Source organism: Paramormyrops kingsleyae, chromosome 4, assembly GCF_048594095.1.
Source record: "Paramormyrops kingsleyae isolate MSU_618 chromosome 4, PKINGS_0.4, whole genome shotgun sequence".
Lineage (NCBI taxonomy): Eukaryota > Metazoa > Chordata > Actinopteri > Osteoglossiformes > Mormyridae > Paramormyrops > Paramormyrops kingsleyae.
Window position 1 is genome coordinate 12540603 of NC_132800.1, and position 22889 is coordinate 12563491.

Genomic DNA, 22889 nt, shown 5'->3' on the forward strand with positions numbered 1-22889 from the left:
GATGCTCAGATGCACAAAGCAGTACACCTTCTCCTGATACAACCCATATTCTTCTTTAAAGACTTCTGTGCACACTCCAGAGTAAACTGAAGCTTCACTGACATCAATCTCATTCTCTGTCAGATCTTGCTCATAAAATATGAGATTGCCTTTTTCAAGGTTGTCAAAAGCCAGTTTACCAAGTTTTAAAAGGAATTCCTTGCTGTATTCCTTAAGCTTGGTTTCATAGTTTTTCATATACAGGTACTTGTCTTTTTTTAAACTTGCCTGAAAGATCAGGAAGTGTGTGTACATTTCAGTCAGAGTCCTTGGAATTTCTCCCCTGAAAGTCTCACTAAAAAGCCTCTTAAGCACAGTGGCTGAAATCCAGCAGAAAACAGGTATGTGGCACATGATGAAGAGGCTCCTTGATGATTTCACATGTGTGATAATCCTGCTGGCCAGGCTCTTATCACTAAATCTCTTCCTGAAATACTCCTCCTTCTGGGCATCACTGAACCCTCGTATCTCTGTCACCTGGTGGACACACTCAGGAGGTATCTGATTGGCTGCTGCTGGCCGGGAGGTTATCCAGAGGAGAGCGGATGGAAGCAGATTCCCCTTAATGAGGTTAGTCAACAGCACATCCAGTGACATTTTCTCTGTTACATCAAACCAGCTGTCATTGTTCTGAAAATCTAGAGGAAGGCGACACTCATCCAGACCATCAAAGATGAACAAGACTTTGTACTTAAACAGCTGAGTGGATTCAAGTGATTTCAGTTCTGGGACAAAGTGGTGAAGCAGATCAATCAGACTGTATTCATCCTTAATCAAATTCAGGTCCCGGAAAGGAAGAGCAAATATGAAGTGAATGTCCTGGTTTGCTTCTCCTTCTGCCCAGTCAAGAATAAATTTCTGCACAGAGACTGTTTTCCCGATACCTGCCACCCCTTTAGTGAGTACAGTTCTGATAGGTGTCACACGCCCATGTAAGGGTTTAAATATATCATTGCACTTGACTGTAGTATCTTCTGTTACCCTTTTCTTGGATGCTGTTTCAATCCATCTCACTTCATGTTCATCATTGACTCCTCCAGCCCCCCCTTCAGTTATGTAGAGCTCTGTGTAAATCTCTTTGAGAAGTGTTGGCTGTCCTTCCTTAGCTTTCCCTTCAAATACACACTCAAATTTCTACTTCAGGTTACTTTTGATTCTGTGCAGATATTGCGACATGAGCTGTCCTGAAAAGTAATGAGGGGAAAATGCATTAATTCTTACTGTGATTCTGATCAGTATGAGAGGAAGAATATTTTCCAAAAACAGACTTTTTTACACATACAAGTCCAGATATTTAACTTTGACAAATGTGAAATGTAGTCTTATCATACAAATTTTACTGTAACACCACATACAGTATTGTGCATAAGTGTTAGGCAGACAAAGAAAATGTTTAAAGTAATGCTGTCAACATTAACGCGTTAATGCATGCGATTAATTAGGAAACCATAATGCTCTATTTTGTTTTTAATGTAAATTAATCCTGTACACTGATCCAGGGTCAGAAGTCTCGTATCGTGGTTCTCGGCAGACCGAGCAGCGACAGCGAAAGACGAGGAGGCTCTTCTGAAGGGGGGAACAATGTCCTGTTATTAAGGCCTTAAAAAGACTAACACAGGTACTCAACAAGCACCAAAGCACCATAAGACGGAAACACAGGAAGGTCATATTCCGGTCAGTCAGGCGCACAAACTGTGGGTAATTTATATAATGACTAAAGACACGTGAGGATCGGGCAGGATTCACGCAAGACACAGGCAAGGGCACACAGGACAATGGGAAACAGCACAGGGATTTACAATAACAAACACAACAGGGCTATGCACATGGCCGGCGAGCATGCTGGGATATGCTAATAGGCCCCCGGTATACGGAAGCCCTCCCACCGGCGCTACAGTGTTAACATTGGGGGGGCGGGTATATCGGGAGCAGAGGTGTGACGTCACGTCGCATTATAGGGCCAGTATGGTGGTTTAGTGTGGCGTCTCTCTGCTTACGGGTCTGTGAGAGAGCGTCTGCCAGCAGGGGGCATGTTTCCTAACTATGTAAGTCAGCAACTGTGCTTTTGGGAAATGCAGCCCAGAGCGGGAGACTGAACCATTTTAACAGAGGGTAGGGGGTCTCTTGGTGAAAACTGTCAGAGAAAAATGTACATTATGTGATGAGTTATATTTATAGTATGTGCTATGTTTTTGGTAAAGCCAGAATTCCAATTCTAAGTCATAAATCCTGAAAACCAAGATGTCATATAAAAAAAAAAACCGTGTGATTCCTTTGACCAGTTTGTCCTGCATTTCTTTGTTCCAAGACCACACATGTATTTGTTTCATCTTCCAAGAAATACTAGCAAATAGCCGACCACCATTTTAAACGTGTCATTAATCATAATTAATCACAGCCTATTATTGTGATTAACTGGATTATTTTTGAATCGATTGACACCACGAGTTTAAAGCCATTTATCTGGGAAGTAAGTTGCTCTGGAGAAAAAACCCTAAAGCATCACTTCAGCCCCCAAACCCCCTCAGGGCATCACAGCCAGTCCATGTGTTCCTTACATTTCACCACCAGCTCACTTCATTCACTAATTAAATTAGTAAAAATGTCAATGAGATATTGATGAGCCATATGACGTGTGCTAGTGGTCAAGTCAAAAAATACATGGATGTACGATTTCTGCAAATACGGGGTGATTTTCGGAAAGTTTTTGGATTGGCTCAGACACCAACATGAAGATCCTTCTCTCTGGCTGCCTAAGACTGTAGCACAGTACTGTACATGTACAGAATGTCATGAGGCTCTTACTCTTCTCCAGTATGTCAGCGAGATCATTTTGCTCCATGGTCCTCAGGATGTACAGTGTGATCTTCAGAGCTCCCTCTCTACCACAGGTCTTCTGCATCTGACCATCACTGTCCAGGTCATTGTCCTCCTCAAGCTGAGGCTCAGAGCAATCTGGGTCATTCTGATCTAGGTACCTCACAAACTTCTTCAACTCATTCTTTAGGAACTTTATGGCTTTTTCCTCTAGTGACTAAAATAAACAGTCACAGTTAATTATTGCTACTTGCACCAAACCTTTTCAAAGTTTTAAATGTGAATCATAGTTTTAAATATATTTCCTTTAACAGGATGAATTTCTTATTATTCGGCTGTATAAAACATAAGCTAATACACATAACAGCTAAGAAAACATATCAGCAAAAAATACAGACCTTCAATATGGATGATAAACCCGATTTATCATGTAGATCTGAACTGCATTCTTCAATTTGGTCTCTGTGAATAAGGCAGAAAAGTTAATCTAATTCAATCCAATGCAAATTTATTTATTTAGTGCATTTTCACAATATTATATTGTCTCAAAGCGCTTCACATCGTCCCTGCCAAATGCCCGCAGAGAGCCAGCCAGAGGCGACAGTGGGTTTTTTTGAGGGGGGGGGGGCAGCATGTGGCTCAGCAGAGTAAGCCTCTGGGCCTGTGATCAGAAGGTCGTCGGTTTACGCCCAGCCTCAGCAGAGTAAGCCTCTGGGCCTGTGATCAGAAGGTCGTCGGTTTACGCCCAGCCTCGGCAGAGTAAGCCTCTGGGCCTGTGATCAGAAGGTCGTCGGTTTATGCCCAGCCTCGGCAGAGTAAGCCTCTGGGGCTGTGATCAGAAGGTCGTCGGTTTATGCCCAGCCTCGGCAGAGTAAGCCTCTGGGCCTGTGATCAGAAGGTCGTTGGTTTATGCCCAGCCTCGGCAGAGTAAGCCTCTGGGCCTGTGATCAGAAGGTCCCCGGTTTATCCATGTGATAACCTGGCCAGTCAATAGATTCAGGCTCTCAGCTGACTTTACTTTATTGCTGCATGACGTTGCTGAGATATAAAACTGACCCAGTCATTGGCTTTTAAGTATTTGCCGATTTAAATTCAAATGCAGACTTTTTTGGCTGGACAGTGTAGAACACAGACAGAATACAGACAGAATATCTGTTTAAATTCTCAAAGACAACTGCATTTGACAAGTTAAAAAATTATGCATTCATTATAAAGTTTCTTTCCTCATAGCTTGTATGTGTCTCTTTGCCATTTGACTGAGAGCTTGAGTGTTTTAAACAGTGTTTGTTTAAATGCACATTTACCTTTGATCTGTAGGAAAAGGTCCCTCACTGAAGTTGACTGGATGCTTCATGGAAGATTTTTTTTCCTTGTAGCTTGTGTTTGCCTGTATGTCTTTTGACTGAGAGTCTGAGTGTTTTACACAATATTTTAATGTATATTTACCTTTGATCTGTAGGAAAAGGTCCCTCACTGAAGCGGATTGGTCGGTCCATTGACCTGTCACTCTTCAGGGAAACACAGCTGGGTACAGGTGAGCCTGCTCTCTCCATCAGGACACTGTGGACAGTGAGAGGAAACAAACCCTCATGGTATAAATATAATTCATACAATGGGGACGGCATCACACTGCTGTTTAGCTTCTGCTCTGCCCTCATGTACTTTGATATGCTGTGAAGCTCTTGATGTAAACAGGCTAGTTTACAGTTAACTTTAATATGAAATAGTCACACCTATAATTTAGATTATTGTAGGTTTAGTATCATTGTTAAAAGCTACATCATTAGACGGGTCTTTGGTAGTTTTCTCCTTTTTATATATTTGTTTGTTTGCTTGTTTATTTTTGTTATGTGGCCATTTTGCATAGGAGGGATGATCTGTTACTTGCCTCTAGTATAAAAGAACTGGCTGATCGTGGAAGAAAAAGACAAAGAAAGAAGATGTCGAGGTCTTTTTATTAAGCTACACATATTACAGTGCTGCCCACTGAGCCAGCCCTAGCTAGGAGCCCAGTTTACTTTATGTGATGGCCTGACTATAGACCCAGAGAGACATGCATGCTAGTGGCTGTAACACTGTTACCTCTCAGGGCTCTTTCTGTTACACCCCACAGGGGGGCGCATTTCAGAAGCAGCTTCCTCCATGTTTGTGCCGATCCAGATCAGATGATTCCTACTGGAGCCTCTGTGAACATGAAGGGTAAATAGTGACATACATAAACAATATCTAGTACTCAGAACTTTTACACCGAATCAGCACACTGGGTCTCCACTCTGTTACTCTGACACATTTCATGTCCGGGCTGCAGACTGACTTTCTCCAGTAGTACTGAGAAAGTTACTGAAAATTTTAGGAGCACCAGCACAAAATTCAGGCTCAGCACACAGATCGACATGCAATGTAACACATCTTAACTGTATTACTGATAAATGTTTTGGCAATAAATCTACAATTTACAGAAATAACAAAATGACGTTTTACTTTAAAGGAGAAAGACAGAAAAGTGAAGTAGCGCTTAAATCAATGGCACCGCCGCTCTATATAAGTGTGTCATACATGTTAATTTTATTATTAGTTCAGTCTGTTAACTATAATCTTACCTGGCAATGAAAAATATCTTTATTTTTTTCCAGAATCTTATTTGTGTGTCTTGACAAAATGGCGATTCCAGCTTTAAATCACTTTCACTTTTATTTTCAGACAGGAAATTATCCACTTCGTGTCAAACAAGGAAGCAGAAATGGGCACGGATTCAGTGGCACGGCGGACCGTTTTAGGGGATTTTATCCATGTGACTTAATAATAAACGATAAGCGAAAGGCAAGCTCCCGCCACCACCTAATTCTGTCATAACGCACATTCTGCATTATATTTGTGCATATAAAACGCGGTTCTGCAGTGACACTTTAACCACGATTAGATCACGAGTCACTATTCACAATAGTCGCTGTGCTGCGGCTGCTTTTCACTGATGTTCCAGTTATTTTTCTCCTCTGCGCTGAATTACAGGCACCTTTTAAATTCTTAAATTCTCTATTACGAATTAGTGCAAAAGCATCGTGGTACATTTTTCCCTTTGCATAGTGAATCCCAGCTGCTTCTGGTCACACTGTTCATCCAGGGACACGGTGATGTCACTTGTGACCTATGGCGTTATGTGACTTTGTTTCTCATCTGTCCTTGAGTTTCCTTAGATCGTGGCAGGACGTGTTGTTTTTTGAGATCTTTTCACCTACTTCACTTTGTCAGACAGGTTCTATTTCAGTAATTTCCTGATTGACCAGGTCTGATGTTGTGGTTTTTTCTTCCCAGCCAATCAGGAGTCAGGAGCCGCTTGTGTAGATATTCAGATTCAGCCTTTATTGCAACAATGAAGTTACAACCAAGGCCGGACACTTACAAGTCTGTCCAATACTGTTTTACACCAATCTTTATACATTTTCTCATTGTGTAACAATGTCTCGCCACTTAAGCATCATCATTCCCTCAGCCATTCACCATCGTTGTTTTCTCCCTTGGTTCACACCCCTATATGATAAGTTTGTCAATCATCTTTTTTACTGTTTGGTGTATCGGCTGAACATAAGGGTGACGTGACCATCTCTACTCAGTTTTTTTAATGCCCATCCGTGAACTTTTGGTGAACTCAGGCGAATCCCTTCCTTCAGTAGCAAACCTTGGCAGCTTCTGCTTGTTGCAGATTGTCTGGCTAGAGGGTTAATAAGGTATTTGTCCTTCAACATAGTGATAAGCTGTAGCACTAATAAAGTACATATTCATAAACTAAAGGCTAACAAAATGGCTACAGATACAGAAACTTCTAAGCCAACACAAGGTGCTACTTCATACTTGTTTCTTATCACATTGTGCACAGCAGTAATTGGTCAGCATTCTCTAAAGATTACAAGGTGAGTCTCTACACAGTGTACATCAGCTTTTTAATAGAGTCCTTCTGTGGCAAGAGCTTTCTGTATGTCCTGTGATGACATGGTAGGATTTTCGGCGACATCTTTCAGCATCTTGTGTCTGTCCTCGGGCTCTTGCTAGGACAGCCTGACCTGGCCAAGTTGGCAGTTGTTTTAAATGTTCCACTTAATTGTCTGGACAATAGAATTGTTGATTCCAAACTCTTGAGACCTTCTTATATCCCTCCCCAGACTCATATGTGTAACCTTACGGTGCTAGGTCACTAAGTGTAGCTCAGAGACCAGACTACGCCACCGACGGCCCCGCCCCTTAATATGTATGACTACAGTTACCTTCAGGATTCCCTCAGAACAGCTACGTCACATAGACGACACAGAGACATATCTCAGTAACTGGGCAATGTTTATTAACTCTATAAAACCTTTAAAGAAAAAAGATTTACAAATAACATAAGTTCACAAAACAATGTCATAACATGGCTAAAAAACACACAAGTCAAACAGGGGAGGGAGAGTTCCATTACAAAACCCAGAGTACTGGCAGTCCAGTTCTATACACAAACCTAAGCCAGTCAGTAAGCCAGTGAGTGGTTACCTGGAGGAAGAGGGGAAAGGAAGTTCAACACAGCAAACACACCAAGTGCTCCAGTATCGAGGTGGTATATCACTAACACACAGAGTCACACAGCAAACACACCAAGTGCTTCAGTATCGAGGTGGTATATCACTAACACACAGAGTCACACAGCAAACACACCAAGTGCTCCAGTATCGAGGTGGTATATCACTAACACACAGAGTCACACATCAAACACACCAAGTGCTCCAGTATCGAGGTGGTATATCACTAACACACAGAGTCACACATCAAACACACCAAGTGCTCCAGTATCGAGGTGGTATATCACTAACACACAGAGTCACACAGCAAACACACCCAGTGCTCCAGTATCGAGGTGGTATATCACTAACACACAGAGTCACACAGCAAACACACCCAGTGCTCCAGTATCGAGGTGGTATATCACTAACACACAGAGTCACACAGCAAACACACCAAGTGCTCCAGTATCGAGGTGGTATATCACTAACACACAGAGTCACACAGCAAACACACCAAGTGCTCCAGTATCGAGGTGGTATATCACTAACACACAGAGTCACACAGCAAACACACCAAGTGCTCCAGTATCGAGGTGGTATATCACTAACACACAGAGTCACACAGCAAACACACCCAGTGCTCCAGTATCGAGGTGGTATATCACTAACACACAGAGTCACACAGCAAACACACCAAGTGCTCCAGTATCGAGGTGGTATATCACTAACACACAGAGTCACACAGCAAACACACCAAGTGCTCCAGTATCGAGGTGGTATATCACTAACACACAGAGTCACACAGCAAACACACCCAGTGCTCCAGTATCGAGGTGGTATATCACTAACACACAGAGTCACACAGCAAACACACCAAGTGCTCCAGTATCGAGGTGGTATATCACTAACACACAGAGTCACACAGCAAACACACCAAGTGCTCCAGTATCGAGGTGGTATATCACTAACACACAGAGTCACACAACAAACCACAACATAGAGTAGGAGCACTTACTGATTCACACCTTATTCACTCCATGCAGTGCAGAAAAGGCCACACCAAACACCCCCAAAACACCAGCATCACGTTCACCGGCTCGATAGCTGGCGAGCGAATAATAAATACACTATAGACTCAAACACACACACACACAAAGTTAGACCAGCCAGTACCCAGAAACTAACCCTAATCAGAAAAGAAGCATGTGCACCAGCAGTAGTCATTGCCCAATCACTTGTTCACACAAGTTACAAAAGAACAAGCCACATGATCTTATCACAAACAACAACAAAAAAGAAAACAAAATAAAAAATGTACAGGCAAAACAGCAACGGAAACTCCTGAGCTGTGTAACAATGTTCTAACCATTTTCACCTAATGTGGTGCCCGGAATCAAATTCTGGGCATTTTCAATAGTAATGAATGTGAGGGTGTCCTAACTTTTTCCTCAATGGAAATTGGCATCTTAGTTCATTTCTTTTGTTGAATAAATGATTTTTTTCCTTGTTTTTGCATAAGTGATATAATTACATCACCTTTATCTACAAATATAATTGAAAAGAAGATTTAATATTGATATGTTGATATTTCTTAATACATAACTAAATATTTAATGGGGTGTCCTAATTTATTCACATGTACTTGAAACATTTATTGAACAGTGGGTAAACACTTGTGTGGTGTCTTTCAGGTCTGATCGATGCCTGACCCAAATTATCTTCCCTCCAAAAGATCCTTATCCTTTTTCTTAAATGACCTTCATTCTTTATCCACTCGATGGACAAACAATACAGCAACATAGAATGAGTGTGTTGTTTGTTAATTAAGACTGTCTTTATTAATTAATAAAGGAAGATGGTGGGCCTGTATCACAAAGCTGGATTTCTTGCTTAGCCGGTAACTGCCAGAGTCGGTACCCGTCCCAAGTACGTCGTCAGCGGTTGGCCAGCAGTTGCTGCTGGCCATCCAGTTCCCTCCTCTACCTTAATCCTAAATCCCTATTGTGTTTCCCCTACTCCCCGGATTACCGTGTAACTCAACAGGCTAAGTGTACCCCCACTCAGAGGCTGTGAGCCCTCTGGTTATGGGTTTGACTCTGGCCAGGAACCAGATTTACCTGTTTTGTTCAATTATTGGTCATCTCTTTTCCTTAGTGCTTGTTATTAGTTCTTTATTTCCCTGTTTAGCTTCTTCCTTGTTTTATTATGTTCTGCTTATTCCATATTTATTTCCTCTGTATGGTGTTCCCAGTGTGTGATTGGTGTTTCCTAGTTTCAGTGTTTGTAGAGCTCCTAGTCCTGTGCTCATTAGTGTAAGTTACCCAACCTCTTGCATCCCCTTGTTATTTCTTCATTGTCTTGTATATGTGCCACACCTGCTCCCTCATTAGCCCGGTTGTCTATTTTTATTTAATTGCTTGTTTCTACCCTGTTATTTGTTGTGCCATTGCTCATGTTACTGTGTGTTGTTGCTCTGCTTGGTTTTTCTAGCTCCTGCTTCCCTTTGTTGCCTGGTTACCTTAGCATGTTCATTTATGGTTCCTTGTTAGTTATTTCTCCCATTTAGTTCTGACCCCTCGTGGTCCCTTTCTTTTTGTGGTTTTCCCTTTGTTTTTGTTACTTAATAAATCCCTTTTTGTCTTGGCGCCGCTCAGTGGATCGTCATACTCTTCCTTGTTCTCACCAAACCGTAACACAATTTGTCGGATTTAAGAGGTACTCCTCAGCACTGTCCCCCTTCACAATATCCATCAGCACTGTGTCAACCAAGGAGACCTTCGGGTTTCTGGGAACCACCATTTCCCAAGACCTAAAGTGGGAGACCAACATCAACTCCATCCTCAAAATGGCCCAGCAGAGGATGTTGTTTCTGTGTCAGTTGAGGAAGTATAGCCTGCCACAGGTGCTGCTGAGACACGTCGACAGTGCAGTCATCGAAAACCGTCGTATGTGCATTCATCACGGTCTGCAGTCCGCATTCCAGAACTTGAATGATTCCAGGAAAGAACCAGGAAACAGGCAGGGAAAATCATTACAGAATCCTCACACCCTGTACACAAGCTTTTTCAGCTCCTCCCTTGCAGCAGATGTTACAGAACCCTGTACCAAAACTACTCAGCGGGGGAACAGCTTATTTCCTCATGCTATCACCCTCATAAATAGGCGAGCAGTATCATCTGCAATCTCATTCCCTTACGTAATCCTTATTGCATTTGGCACTTTAGGTATATGACCTGTCTTGTATTTAATCTATATATGGCTTGTGTATTGTGTATTATATGTAAATTATATGGGGAGCTTCACCTTTCATACAAGAATATACCACCTGGGGAGGGATGGTAGCACCAAAGGTGCTTAAGGGATCTTGCTTAAGGATCCCTCAAGTAAACATAAAAGTATGTTTGCAGGTGTGAAATATGTGGCATGACTGTATGTGTGTGAGTATGTCTGCTCTGAAGGCACAGAGACCACACCTGCTTAGGAAATGGGTGGAGAAGCAGGAAAATCCCGTAAGGTGACGCTTTAAGCTGAAATTTCAACACAGTTCTTGGAAACGAAGTACAAACTCATTCACAGTAGTAATGAATTGTGAAGTAAAATGTAAATAAATCCTAAAACTGTGTATGAGGTGTGGGGTCTCAGGCTGTGAGCTGGTTTACTGCCCCCCGCTCTGTTCTGAACATTCAATACTGTGTGTTGGATATTGGACACTGAAAATATGTGGTCAGCCGATTGAGATCTCTAAGCTGCCCTTAGTGTGTGATTGTGTGTGTGAGTGTGTGCTCTGCTATAAACTAGTATCCTATCCATCGTGTCCCCTGTCCTTAGTGTGTGATTGTGTGTGTGAGTGTGTGCTCTGCTATAAACTAGTATCCTATCCATCGTGTCCCCTGTCCTTAGCGTGTGATTGCGTGTGTGAGTGTGTGCTCTGCTATAAACTAGTATCCTATCCATCGTGTCCCCTGTCCTTAGCGTGTGATTGCGTGTGTGAGTGTGTGCTCTGCTATAAACTAGTATCCTATCCATCGTGTCCCCTGTCCTTAGCGTGTGATTGTGTGTGTGAGTGTGTGCTCTGCTATAAACTAGTATCCTATCCATCGTGTCCCCTGTCCTTAGTGTGTGATTGTGTGTGTGAGTGTGTGCTCTGCTATAAACTAGTATCCTATCCATCGTGTCCCCTGTCCTTAGTGTGTGATTGTGTGTGTGAGTGTGTGCTCTGCTATAAACTAGTATCCTATCCATCGTGTCCCCTGTCCTTAGTGTGTGATTGTGTGTGTGAGTGTGTGCTCTGCTATAAACTAGTATCCTATCCATCGTGTCCCCTGTCCTTAGTGTGTGATTGTGTGTGTGAGTGTGTGCTCTGCTATAAACTAGTATCCTATCCATCGTGTCCCCTGTCCTTAGTGTGTGATTGTGTGTGTGAGTGTGTGCTCTGCTATAAACTAGTATCCTATCCATCGTGTCCCCTGTCCTTAGTGTGTGATTGTGTGTGTGAGTGTGTGCTCTGCTATAAACTAGTATCCTATCCATCGTGTCCCCTGTCCTTAGTGTGTGATTGTGTGTGTGAGTGTGTGCTCTGCTATAAACTAGTATCCTATCCATCGTGTCCCCTGTCCTTAGCGTGTGATTGTGTGTGTGTGTGTGCTCTGCTATAAACTAGTATCCTATCCATCGTGTCCCCTGTCCTTAGTGTGTGAGTGTGTGCTCTGCTATAAACTAGTATCCTATCCATCGTGTCCCCTGTCCTTAGTGTGTGATTGTGTGTGTGAGTGTGTGCTCTGCTATAAACTAGTATCCTATCCATCGTGCCCCCTGTCCTTAGTGTGTGATTGTGTGTGTGAGTGTGTGCTCTGCTATAAACTAGTATCCTATCCATTGTGCCCCCCACCCTGTGCCATCTGGGACAGGCTCCAGGCTCCCACCCCCCTGTACAGGATAAGCAGTAATGGAGGACGGATCCACACTGTTCCAAAGAAAGGACTCCAGCTCCCTTCAGGACTTCAGACCAGCTGCTCTCACTTCACGCCTCCAGGCTTGTGGGTCTGGTTCCCACTCCTGGTTCTGCATGTACAGCTTGCATGTTCTCCTCGTGTTCCTGTGGGTTTCCTCAGGTTTCCTCCCACAGCCCAAGATGTGAATTTTATCTTTCTCTTCTTTAGCTTGGCTGAAGCTGGTCCTTTTCATTCGGCTTAAATTTGATATGTTTACTTTCTGGTGACAAATTGATAGTCAGTCAAAACCTGGTCACTTGACTGTTCTTCTATAATTGCCTATACTTACATGATTCAACCAATATCACACGATAGCCTCAGATCCCAGCACCTTTTTGCTGTAATTCAGGACATTCATTCTCAATATATCTGATCTCTTCTCTCTAGCTACCTTCTACCCAATTTCTATCCACAACATTAAATTGTAGGATTATAGCTTGTTTGGGGATAAATTATGTCAGTAACAACTAAATTAATGTTTGTTGTGTGTATTATTTGTATAATATACAATTTTGTTCATAAACTCCAACTATTTTACCTGTTTGCCCAGTCTGTTTTCTCACTCTGGCCACAGTTCAAAACCACACCTACTGCAACCTGATATGCAGGAAGTTCCTCCCACTCTCACACACAGATGACTATCAGAGGAAACAAAACTAAATCCTATTATTGTTCATCGTAAAATGGCAGAAACCAGTGTCGCACTGGATCAGAACCAGTTGAGCTGTCCAATCTGTCTGGATCTACTGAAGGATCCCGTGACTATCAACTGTGGTCACAGTTACTGTATGAGCTGCATTAAGAGCTGCTGGGATCAGGAGGATCATCTTGAAGTTTACAGCTGCTCCCAGTGCAGACAGACCTTCACACCCAGACCTGTTCTGGGCAGAAACACTATATTGGCTGAAGTGGTGGAGAAACTGAAGAAGACTGGACTACAAGCAGCTACTCCTGCTGACCATTATGCTGGACCGGGAGATGTGGAATGTGATTTATGTACTGGGAGAAAATGCAAAGTGTAATCATGACAATGTGAGAAACTAAAAGGATTAATATATTAGCAAAATGTAAGATATAAATGTAAATGTAAGATATAATCAGTCCAGTTTCTGAGTGTTAAGGAGTCTGATGGCTTGAGGGATGAAACTATTCTACAGTTTGGCTGTGAAAGCTTGAATGCTTTGGTACCTTTTTTCTAGATGGCAGGAAGGTAAAGAGTTTGTGTGAGGGGTGTTTGGGGTCATTCACAATGCTGGTCACATCATGGATGCAGTGTGGTGTAAATGTCTGCGATGGAGGCAAGAGAGACTCCAGTGATCTTCTCAGCTGGCCTCAGTATCCAATGTAGGGTCTTGTGATCTGTGACACTGCAATTCCTAAACCAAACAGTAATGCAGCTGCTCAGGCTGCTCTCAATAGTCCCTCTGCAGAACATTGTGAGGATGGGTGCTGGGAGATGGGCTTTCCTCAGCCATCGAAGGAAGTAGAGATGCTGCTGGGCTTTCTTGACTATGGAGCTGGTGTTAAGGGACCAAGTGAGGATCTCTGCTAGGAATTTGATGCTCTTGACAATCTCCATGGACTTTGATGTTCAATGGCGAGTGGTCATTCCTAGTTCTTCTGAAGTCAAGAACCACCTCTTTTGTTTTGTCCACTTTCAGAGATGGTTTTTGGCTCTGCACCAGTCTGTTAGCCACTGCACCTCCTCTCAGTATGCTGACTTCACATTCTTGCTACACCACAGTCTTGTCATCGGCAAACTCGATGATGTGATGATGAGCAGTAGTGGACTGAGCACGCCACCCCATGGTGAAGCTGGAGATACTGGTACAGGAACTGTTGCTACCGATCCAGACTGAGTCTGAGACTGAGGTCTCTCAAACAGGAAGTCCGGGATCCAGTTGCATAGGGGGTTATTCAGGCTCAGCATTCCAATCAGGGGGGTATGCATTAAAAACAATAATAAATAAAGTATCAATTATATTCCATGAAGAAGGATTAAGGGAAAGCCTGACTTATTTTGACAAGTCTGGCTCATTTAAGTGGGAGTTCCGTTCCATCAATGTGTCTTAATAATAAACAATACTTTATTGATCCCTGTGTGGAAATTGTTCTTATGCCTCCCTCAACTTGCTCTTTTTTGCAGAGTAAGTTGTCCATGAAGGGCAGACACCTTTGGGGCACCCAGAGAGCTGGGGGTTAAGGGCCTTGCTCAAGGAGCCACAGACATGCTGAGACTGGGTTTGAACCAGTGACCTTGTGATTACAGGCACACAGGCTTAGCCCACTAAGCCACATGCTGCCCAATTAAGCTAGTTAAATTAAATTGGTTAATTAATTAAAAAGATTAAATGAATCCCCGCTGAGTTGCTTGGGACCTGGTTAACTGTCTCGTTTAGTTAAGTATTGTCTTGAAGAACGTCCGACGTGTGGGAACAGATTCCCAAAAGATCGTTCCGTCGGACGAAATTCTGCGCTCTCACTACTCATGTCATAATAAATATAATAAAGCCTATAAAAATCACTTCTCGGCATTCTAATTAATTCCAAAATAATTTTAAAAAAAGCGTAGCCATATTACAAAGGTCAAACATGAAATTAAATGAGTACATTTTTTTTTTTTAAATCCATTAATATAATATGAACAGGAAGATATATTTATATTTTGTTTAGTCAGTCTACTTTGAAAGTTTATTAGTAAAATAGCAAAGACAAGATACGGTTATTTTTGCAGAACATTTCACACGGATGCAATTGAAAGTATTTTAGGGAGATCAAATAATACAGAATAACATTATACAGTAAGAATGAACTCAACCAAAGAAGTTCCCCGTTGGCTATGGGGATGGAACCAGGAACTTTCGCGGTATAAGGCGACAACATGAACCACTGTACCATCATGCCACTGTACTAGGCTCTTGTAACATTTACATAACTTACACATTTAGTCTGTCTGCAATTATTGGCCAAGCCAACTCCCTGGCTGTGTTTATGGCCACAGTATTGCCTTTTTATCGATTATATCTTTGTATTTTTCATACAGCTCCATCAGCAGCGTTTGTTCTGCGGCGAAAAAAAACACCGCTCTCGTTTTACACGCTTTCCGACTCATTTGATCTATCTATCGTTCATCCATTCATTCGGGCTTTTTAAATATCTTGGGTGTGCGCACTAAGTATGTCGTCAATAAATCATTTAAGAATATCCATCCATCCATCCATCCATCCATCTCCTAACCACTTACCCCGGTCAGGGTCATGGAGATCCTTTTCCGATCAGGACAGGTTACAAGGCTGGGACCACCCTGGACAAGGTGATTAAAGAATATAATCTTAGCTAATGAAACAAACTTCTTTTCTCATTTTTCCCCTATGAGTAGAAACAAATGTGCCTGTGCATATAACTTACAACATTGTCTGTATATGTCATCATCATCACTCATGTCGTCTGTAATGAAGTGACCAAGATATTTAATATTTTTACAGACCTCAAGCCTATTATTAGATCATTTAAACTCAGGAAAATTGAGCCACTTGTCCTGCTTGGTTCTACATATTAAAACATTCACTCTTGCCAGCATTATATTTGATATCATATTGCACCATATTCCGTACAAATAGTAAGAAGCTGCTGCAGCCCAGCACTACTGGGACTAAATATTATAAGGTCGTCTGCATACATAAGGTGATTAACCAACAGCCCACCAATCATACAACCAGTGTTGCAGGCTTGCGGTATGATAGCCAGCTCATTAACATATAAATTAAAGAGCGGACAAAATCCCTCGCTGCCTAACACCATTGGACACTGTAAAGGGGGCAGATATACTACCCCCCCCATTTAATATGCATCTTCTGGTGGGCAGACCAATAGGCAAGAAGCCTCACAATATACCCAGGCACTCCTCCTAGCTTTAACTTAATAAAGAGTAGTTTGTGATTTACTCTGTCAAATGCTTTAGAAGCATCAATAAAACACATAAGAACAGATGAATTTTTGGCCCTGTAAAGATTCACTATTTCCTTAAGTGCATATATACACATGTCTGTGCCATGCTTTGGTTTAAATCCAAACTGATTATCAAGGGAAATAATGTAGTCACTCACCCTATCAAGCAAAATACTTTCCATAACCTTAGATAAGGTGCTGGCTAATGGCTAATTGTGGGCAGTGGTGGCTTGATGGTTAGGGAAGCCCACTTGTAATCGAAAGATTGCAGGTTCAAATCCCCCACCAGCAAGTCACCACTGAGATACTGAGCAAAGTACTGCCCCCAAGCACTGCTCCCCGGGCGCTGAATTACCTGCCCCCTGCTATGTCACAAAAGTCACATATGGGTTAAATGCAGAGGACACATTTCATTGTTGTGTGGTGTGTTAACAATGACCACTGATCACCTAATTCTATGGGCCTATAGTTATCCAGGCAACTAACTTTTCCCACTTTATCCTTAATTACTGGGATAAGTACGGTAGATATCATTGAATCTGGTAATATTCCATGGATCATCAAACCAGTGAAGCTGAGAGACAGTAGAGCCTCAAACTAGCATATTTCAAATGCTCAGCATTAATTAGGTCCATGCCACATGCTTTGTTGTTCGGAAGTTTCTGCGTGGCATCATACACTTCATGTGTCCTTATAATTATTGATTCATCACTCATTTCAGAGTCCTCAACAAATGGTTCACTTCTTAAACAATTAAGAAGGGAACAATAGTGCGGTCTCCATAATGCTGCAACATTATCTTCTCCCGAGATGCCATCAATAGTGCAAGGAGGAGAAGATTTACAATTATTCATGACACTCACCTCTTTCCAAAAGCCAGTAACATCATTACACATCATTTTGTTGGCCATGGAATCAGCCCTCATGGTTTGCTCATTTTTAGATATAAACCAAGCAGCTACTTAAATCCAGCATTGGCAAGTTTTTTATGGTCAAACTCTGGGCCTTGCCTTGGTCTTCCAGCCAAGGCCCAGAGATCATAAGCTTCACGAGCTTCAGCATGATATAGAGCAACATGCTCCTTCCAACCAGGTCTAATGTTATACATCCTATTACCCTTATATTGTTTGTGAAAAATGTTCCCGCCATTAAACAGAGCAGCCACTACATCCACATACATGCAACAGAGACTCTCTTGTGCTCCTCAACCTGACAGCTGACATCCCTACACAAAAGAGCTTCTCTAGGCAAATAAATATTACTTAAATATTTATCTGTGCTGCTGTAATAAGCCGAGAAGTCCTCTTTAGTGAGAACTGACCAATCTAATTTTGCAGTGACAACACCACTGGGAGCAGTGTTATTCCCAGCTGTTGACGGCAATTTTTCAACATTTATTGTAAAACCAAAAGGTATATGGTCTGTTAGTGCTGCTCCATACTCGATATACATATTCCCTAAAGCTGCATGCACATCTGCCACACTAACACAATGGTCAGGCCGTGATGTAGTATGGCAGGCTTCACTTATGTATGTATAACTGTCTGCGGACAGCAACAGTGTACTTGAAAGAGTTAAATTCTCTACAAAAGGGGATCAAATGACTAGCAAATAGAGAGCTAGTATCTGTAATATCAGCATTCATGTCCCCCACCACATATACACTGTAGGTGCTATTGTCTTGTATAAAAGCATTAATAAAAGCCAGCTTATTGAGATATTCATCCTCATTTCCACGAGACTCATATGGTATATACACATTTATAATGACAAAATTATTATATTTGTTACGCTGGGTGAGCGAGCGAGCCGGGAAGCGAGCGAGCCGGGAAGCAAGCGAGGCAAGCCGAGAATGCAGACAAAGGGTTTATTCGGGTGGACGGGACCAAGACACCAATAAACATTAATGACGGATCTGGGGAAGACTGACTCAGACACGGACTAAATACAGAAGACAAGCCAAACTAACAAGGAACAGCTGGGCACGATCGGGAAAGCACACGTGGATAATGAGGGGGCGTGGCACACATCAGGAGCGGACGGAGCAGGGTGTGACAGAACCCCCCCCCAAAGGCGCGCACTCCGGGCGCGCCCGAGAGGAGGCGACGGACGAGACGAGACCGGGGAACAGGACCTGAAAGACAAAACCAAAAACCATCAACGAAGAACAGGGAACAAGACCGAAACACAGAACAAGAACAAGGACGAAACGAAAGACAGGACACGACAAAGAACCGGGAAGGCAGACAGACAGACCGAGAAAGGAGACACAGAAGGAACAGACAACGGAGGAACAACAGGGCAAGGAGTGAACCCAGGAGACACCGAGGGACAAGGAGCAAAGACAGGACGGACAAAGGGACCAGAAGGGAACGGAGGAGGCACAGAGGGACGAGGAGCAGAAACAGGCGGGACGGAGGGAAAGGGAGGAGGAAGCAGGGGAGCCCAAGGGAACCCAGGCGGGCGACGGGCAGCGGCCGGAGGGGCCGCAGGCGAGAGGAAGGAGGGAGCCGGAGGGGAGCACCCAGGGACCAAGGGAACGGGACGAGGGAGTGACGGAGGGGACATGGAGGGAGCAGGAGGGAACACCGGTGCAGGCAGGCAGGAGGGGGAAGCCGCGGCAGGCGGAGGCGCAGCCGGAGCCGGCGAAGGCGCCGTCCGACGCCAAGCCGGAGCAGGGGGGCCCGGAGGCGGCCGACACGGAGCCGGAGGCGGGACCGAGGACCGGCACTGAGGAACCAGGGGGGGACCCAGAGGCGACCGCCGACCCCGAGCCGGAGGACCCGCAGGCAGCCACCGAGCCACAGCCAGGGGCCGAACGGGCGAGCCAGGGGGCAGGGCGGGCGGGACCTGGGCCCTACGCCTGTGTCCCCGTCCCTTACGGGACACTGACAGGCGGGGTCCTGGGGGGTGTCGGCCTTGCCGGGGTAATGGCGAGGGAGTCAGGGCCTCTAAGGAGGCAACAGGCGGGGCAGCCGGAGCCGCGGGCGTGGCCGCAGGCGGGGCAGCCAGGGCCACGGGCGGGGCAGCCAGGGCCACGGGCGGGGCCGCAGGACGGGATAGGCGGCCTCAGGCAGGGCCGCGGGCAGGACGGGATAGGCGGCCTCAGGCAGGGCCGCGGGCAGGACGGGATAGGTGGCCTCAGGCAGGGCCGCGGGCAGGACGGGAGAGGCGGCCTCGGACGGGGCCGCGGGCGTGTGGCCAGCAGGAGGCGCCTCGGCGGGCACTTCAAGAAGAGCGGAGGCAGCTGCAGGTGTGCGACCAGCAGGGGCCGCCTGGGCAGGCACCTCGGGCGTCCGGTCAGCAGGGGGCGCCTCGGCGGGCGCCGCCAGCACGCGACCAGCAGGGAGCGCCACAGCGGGCGCCGCCATCACACGGCCAGCAGGGGGCGCAACCGCGGCCACCTCAGGCAGTTCGGGCGCCGGCAGGACGGGCGAGACGGGCAGGTCAAGAGCCGGCAGGACGGGCGAGACGGGCAGGTCAAGAGCCGGCAGGACGGGCGAGACGGGCAGGTCAAGAGCCGGCAGGACGGGCGAGACGGGCAGGTCAAGAGCCGGCAGGACTGGCGAGACGGGCAGGTCAAGAGCCGGCAGGACTGGCGAGACGGGCAGATTAGGCGGGGGCGCCTCGAGAGCGTGGCTTGCAGGGGCCACCGTAAGCGTGCGACCAGCAGGGGGCGCCCCGGCGGGCGTCGTCGTTGCATGGTCAGCAGGGGCCGCTGTAGGCACCTCGGGTCGGGCAGCGACAACCGTCGCAGCAACGGCAGGCTGGACGTGCGGGTCTGGCGGTGCTGTGGGCAGTGCAGCGGCAGCAGCAGTAGGTGGTGCCGCGGGCAGAGCGGCGACCACAGCATCTGGTGCTGCAGGCGGCACCGCAGGCAGAGCGGCGACAGCAGTAGCAGGTGGCGCCGCGGGCAGTGCGGCGGAAGCAGCAGCAGGCGGTGCCGTGGACAGAGCGGCGGAAGCAGCAGCAGGCGGTACCGCGGGCAGAGCGGCCGAAGCTGCAGCAGGCAGGACAGGCGGGTCAGGCAGGACAGGCGGGTCAGGCGGGTCAGGCAGGACAGGCGGTGCCGCTGGCAAAACGGCAGTAGCTGGAGCAGGCGGTGCCGCGGGCAGAGAGGCGGCAGCAGCAGCAGGCAGCGCAGCCGCGGGCAGAGCGGCGGTAGCAGCAGCAGTTGCTGCCGGCGGTGCAGCGGCGGTGTCATCCCAGGCGGGGAGTAATAAGCAGGCCCCCAGGAGGACGGTCGGGGTCTCCTCCATTCCTTTCCCCTTGCGCCTCTTTCTCCGGCGTTGGCTGGGTGGTTGCGACGGGGTTGCCCCGGAGAGAACGAGCGGCTGGAGCCGCCTCTCCGTCACTCCCTCTCCAAGCTGCCGGAGAAGTTCGCGCACGTCGGCTATGACGTGCGCGCTCGTGAGCGGGGTCATCTCTTGAAGGAGGGTCCCGCTTCTGCTGGCTAGGTCCCGGAGTCCAGGGTCCTCACGGACCTCTGGCAGGTTTAGCCAATAGACCACCTCTTGCAGCAAGCCGAGCCGCTCGTCTTCGGCTTGCTGCGGTGAGTCGCTGTGGAGATCCGTCATTCTGTTACGCTGGGTGAGCGAGCGAGCCGGGAAGCGAGCGTGCCGGGAAGCAAGCGAGGCAAGCCGAGAATGCAGACAAAGGGTTTATTCGGGTGGACGGGACCAAGACACCAATAAACATTAATGACGGATCTGGGGAAGACTGACTCAGACACGGACTAAATACAGAAGACAAGCCAAACTAACAAGGAACAGCTGGGCACGATCGGGAAAGCACACGTGGATAATGAGGGGGCGTGGCACACATCAGGAGCGGACGGAGCAGGGTGTGACAATATTCATGAGTATATAGTATACCAATACACCAACTACATCGAGCCTAATCGGCTTTATCACACCATCGAGCTTTTTATCCCAGAGCACAGCCACCCCTCCTGGAATTCTACCTCTAACTATCGTCTCGCTAAGATCAGTCTTTGACTCCCCCACACCCAGGAAGTTTTGATCAATACAGTTCAATTTTTCTAAGTCTTGTTTAGCTAAAAATGTCTCTTGTAAATATAAGATGTCACATTCTGTCAGCAAATTGTCCACAACAGAACGCCAAGCTTTATCGCCTGCGCTCTGCCCTAAACGCAGGCCACGGCAGGTGTAAGACGGCACCCTAATTGACATTGTTAAACCGATACATTAGCACCAGAGGGCACATTTACCTCCCTTATGGGAGGCACAGTATTCAATCCAACAGTACTGGCCTTACGTGGTTCATAATAACGCCGGACCAGAGCCCCTTCAGGCCAGAGCTCAGCAGTCTACATTTCACCAACGTCATTCCATTCAGCAGTCACTTTAAAAGACCCAACCCTGCCGGGTACATTGTCGATTTCCTGGCAGGTGACCTCCCTGTTAAGTTTACCTTTAAGATACAAGGCAAGCGTCTCTGCTTCCAGGTCAGGGGAAAATTTCGTGGCAAATACACTCACTGATCTGGTCTTCACAGTTTTGATGGTACTCTCCACTCCAGTACCTATAATCGGTACGAGCCCATGTCTCTTATTACGGACACCGGTAACGTCAAGCACACCCGAACCCGCAGCAGATTTCTGTCTCTTCTGCCGAGACCGGCCACTTTTCTCAACTTTACTCCATGGTGGGGAGCCTGTGAGAGACATTGCCCCAACTAATTGGTCCTTCCCCATTACAAGAGTTTCCATGTTGTTACCAGGGGCTGCCATCACAGCCCCATCGCGGCTGCAGTGATCAGGACCAGGCCAGCATGATGAAACGTCGCTCTGTGTGTGGAGGCCATCCAAGCCAGCTCCATACCTCAAGGTCCCGCGTTCTTCATCTCGCCTCCCCTGCAGTTCCACAGGATGGTTCTCCCATGCAGTGTGAGAAGCAGTCTCTGGACCCAGTGTTTTCTCAGCAGCAATACCAACCAGTGCTCCTGATCAGCACTCCAGTGCCGTCACTCGGCAATTGATTTCCAGACCGTCAGCGCGAACTTGCTCACAAAAGTCCGTCTGGAGTTTGGTTATATGTTTTAAAGCCTCCACTTCAGTGCACAGCTGCTCCATTCTCCGAAGCAGACAGGAGTCATCCGAACTGGAAAATGTCACTGGTGGCAGCTCGTCTATGTACACCTGAATTCAGTGATTTGGAGGGGTGTCTCGATACTTTTGGCAATATACTGTATGTGGATGTCATACAATAGTTGAATCAGATTGCTTTAAGTCTAGTTTGTGTAACCTAGTATTTTATGGTTTGTATTTTTTCAAATATGATTTAAATTAACTTATATTAATATTAAACAGACAATAAACAAAAATGTTAACAAAAATGACCATACTTGTGGATTTTCGCCTTCCTGCCTCGTCTTTCCACGCGATCGTAATACATACAGAATGATCATACTGTTGTTTTATATTGGACATTCACATTTTTACAACTGAGATCATTCAACATTAACCAAGAATGAGCTAAAAAACTGAGAAATTATTTTAGCAGTGGATGTGTTTTCATATTTACTACATTGTTGCAAGGTTTCT

The 22889-nt window shown here is 45.8% G+C and overlaps 1 protein-coding gene across 1 annotated transcript in view; it reads right to left on the reverse strand.

Annotated features, from left to right (window-relative positions):
- The window catches only part of LOC140588728 (uncharacterized), a 462332-nt gene that overhangs the window by 107001 nt on the left and 332442 nt on the right, over positions 1 to 22889 (reverse strand). The gene's annotated exons all lie outside the window — the stretch shown is intronic.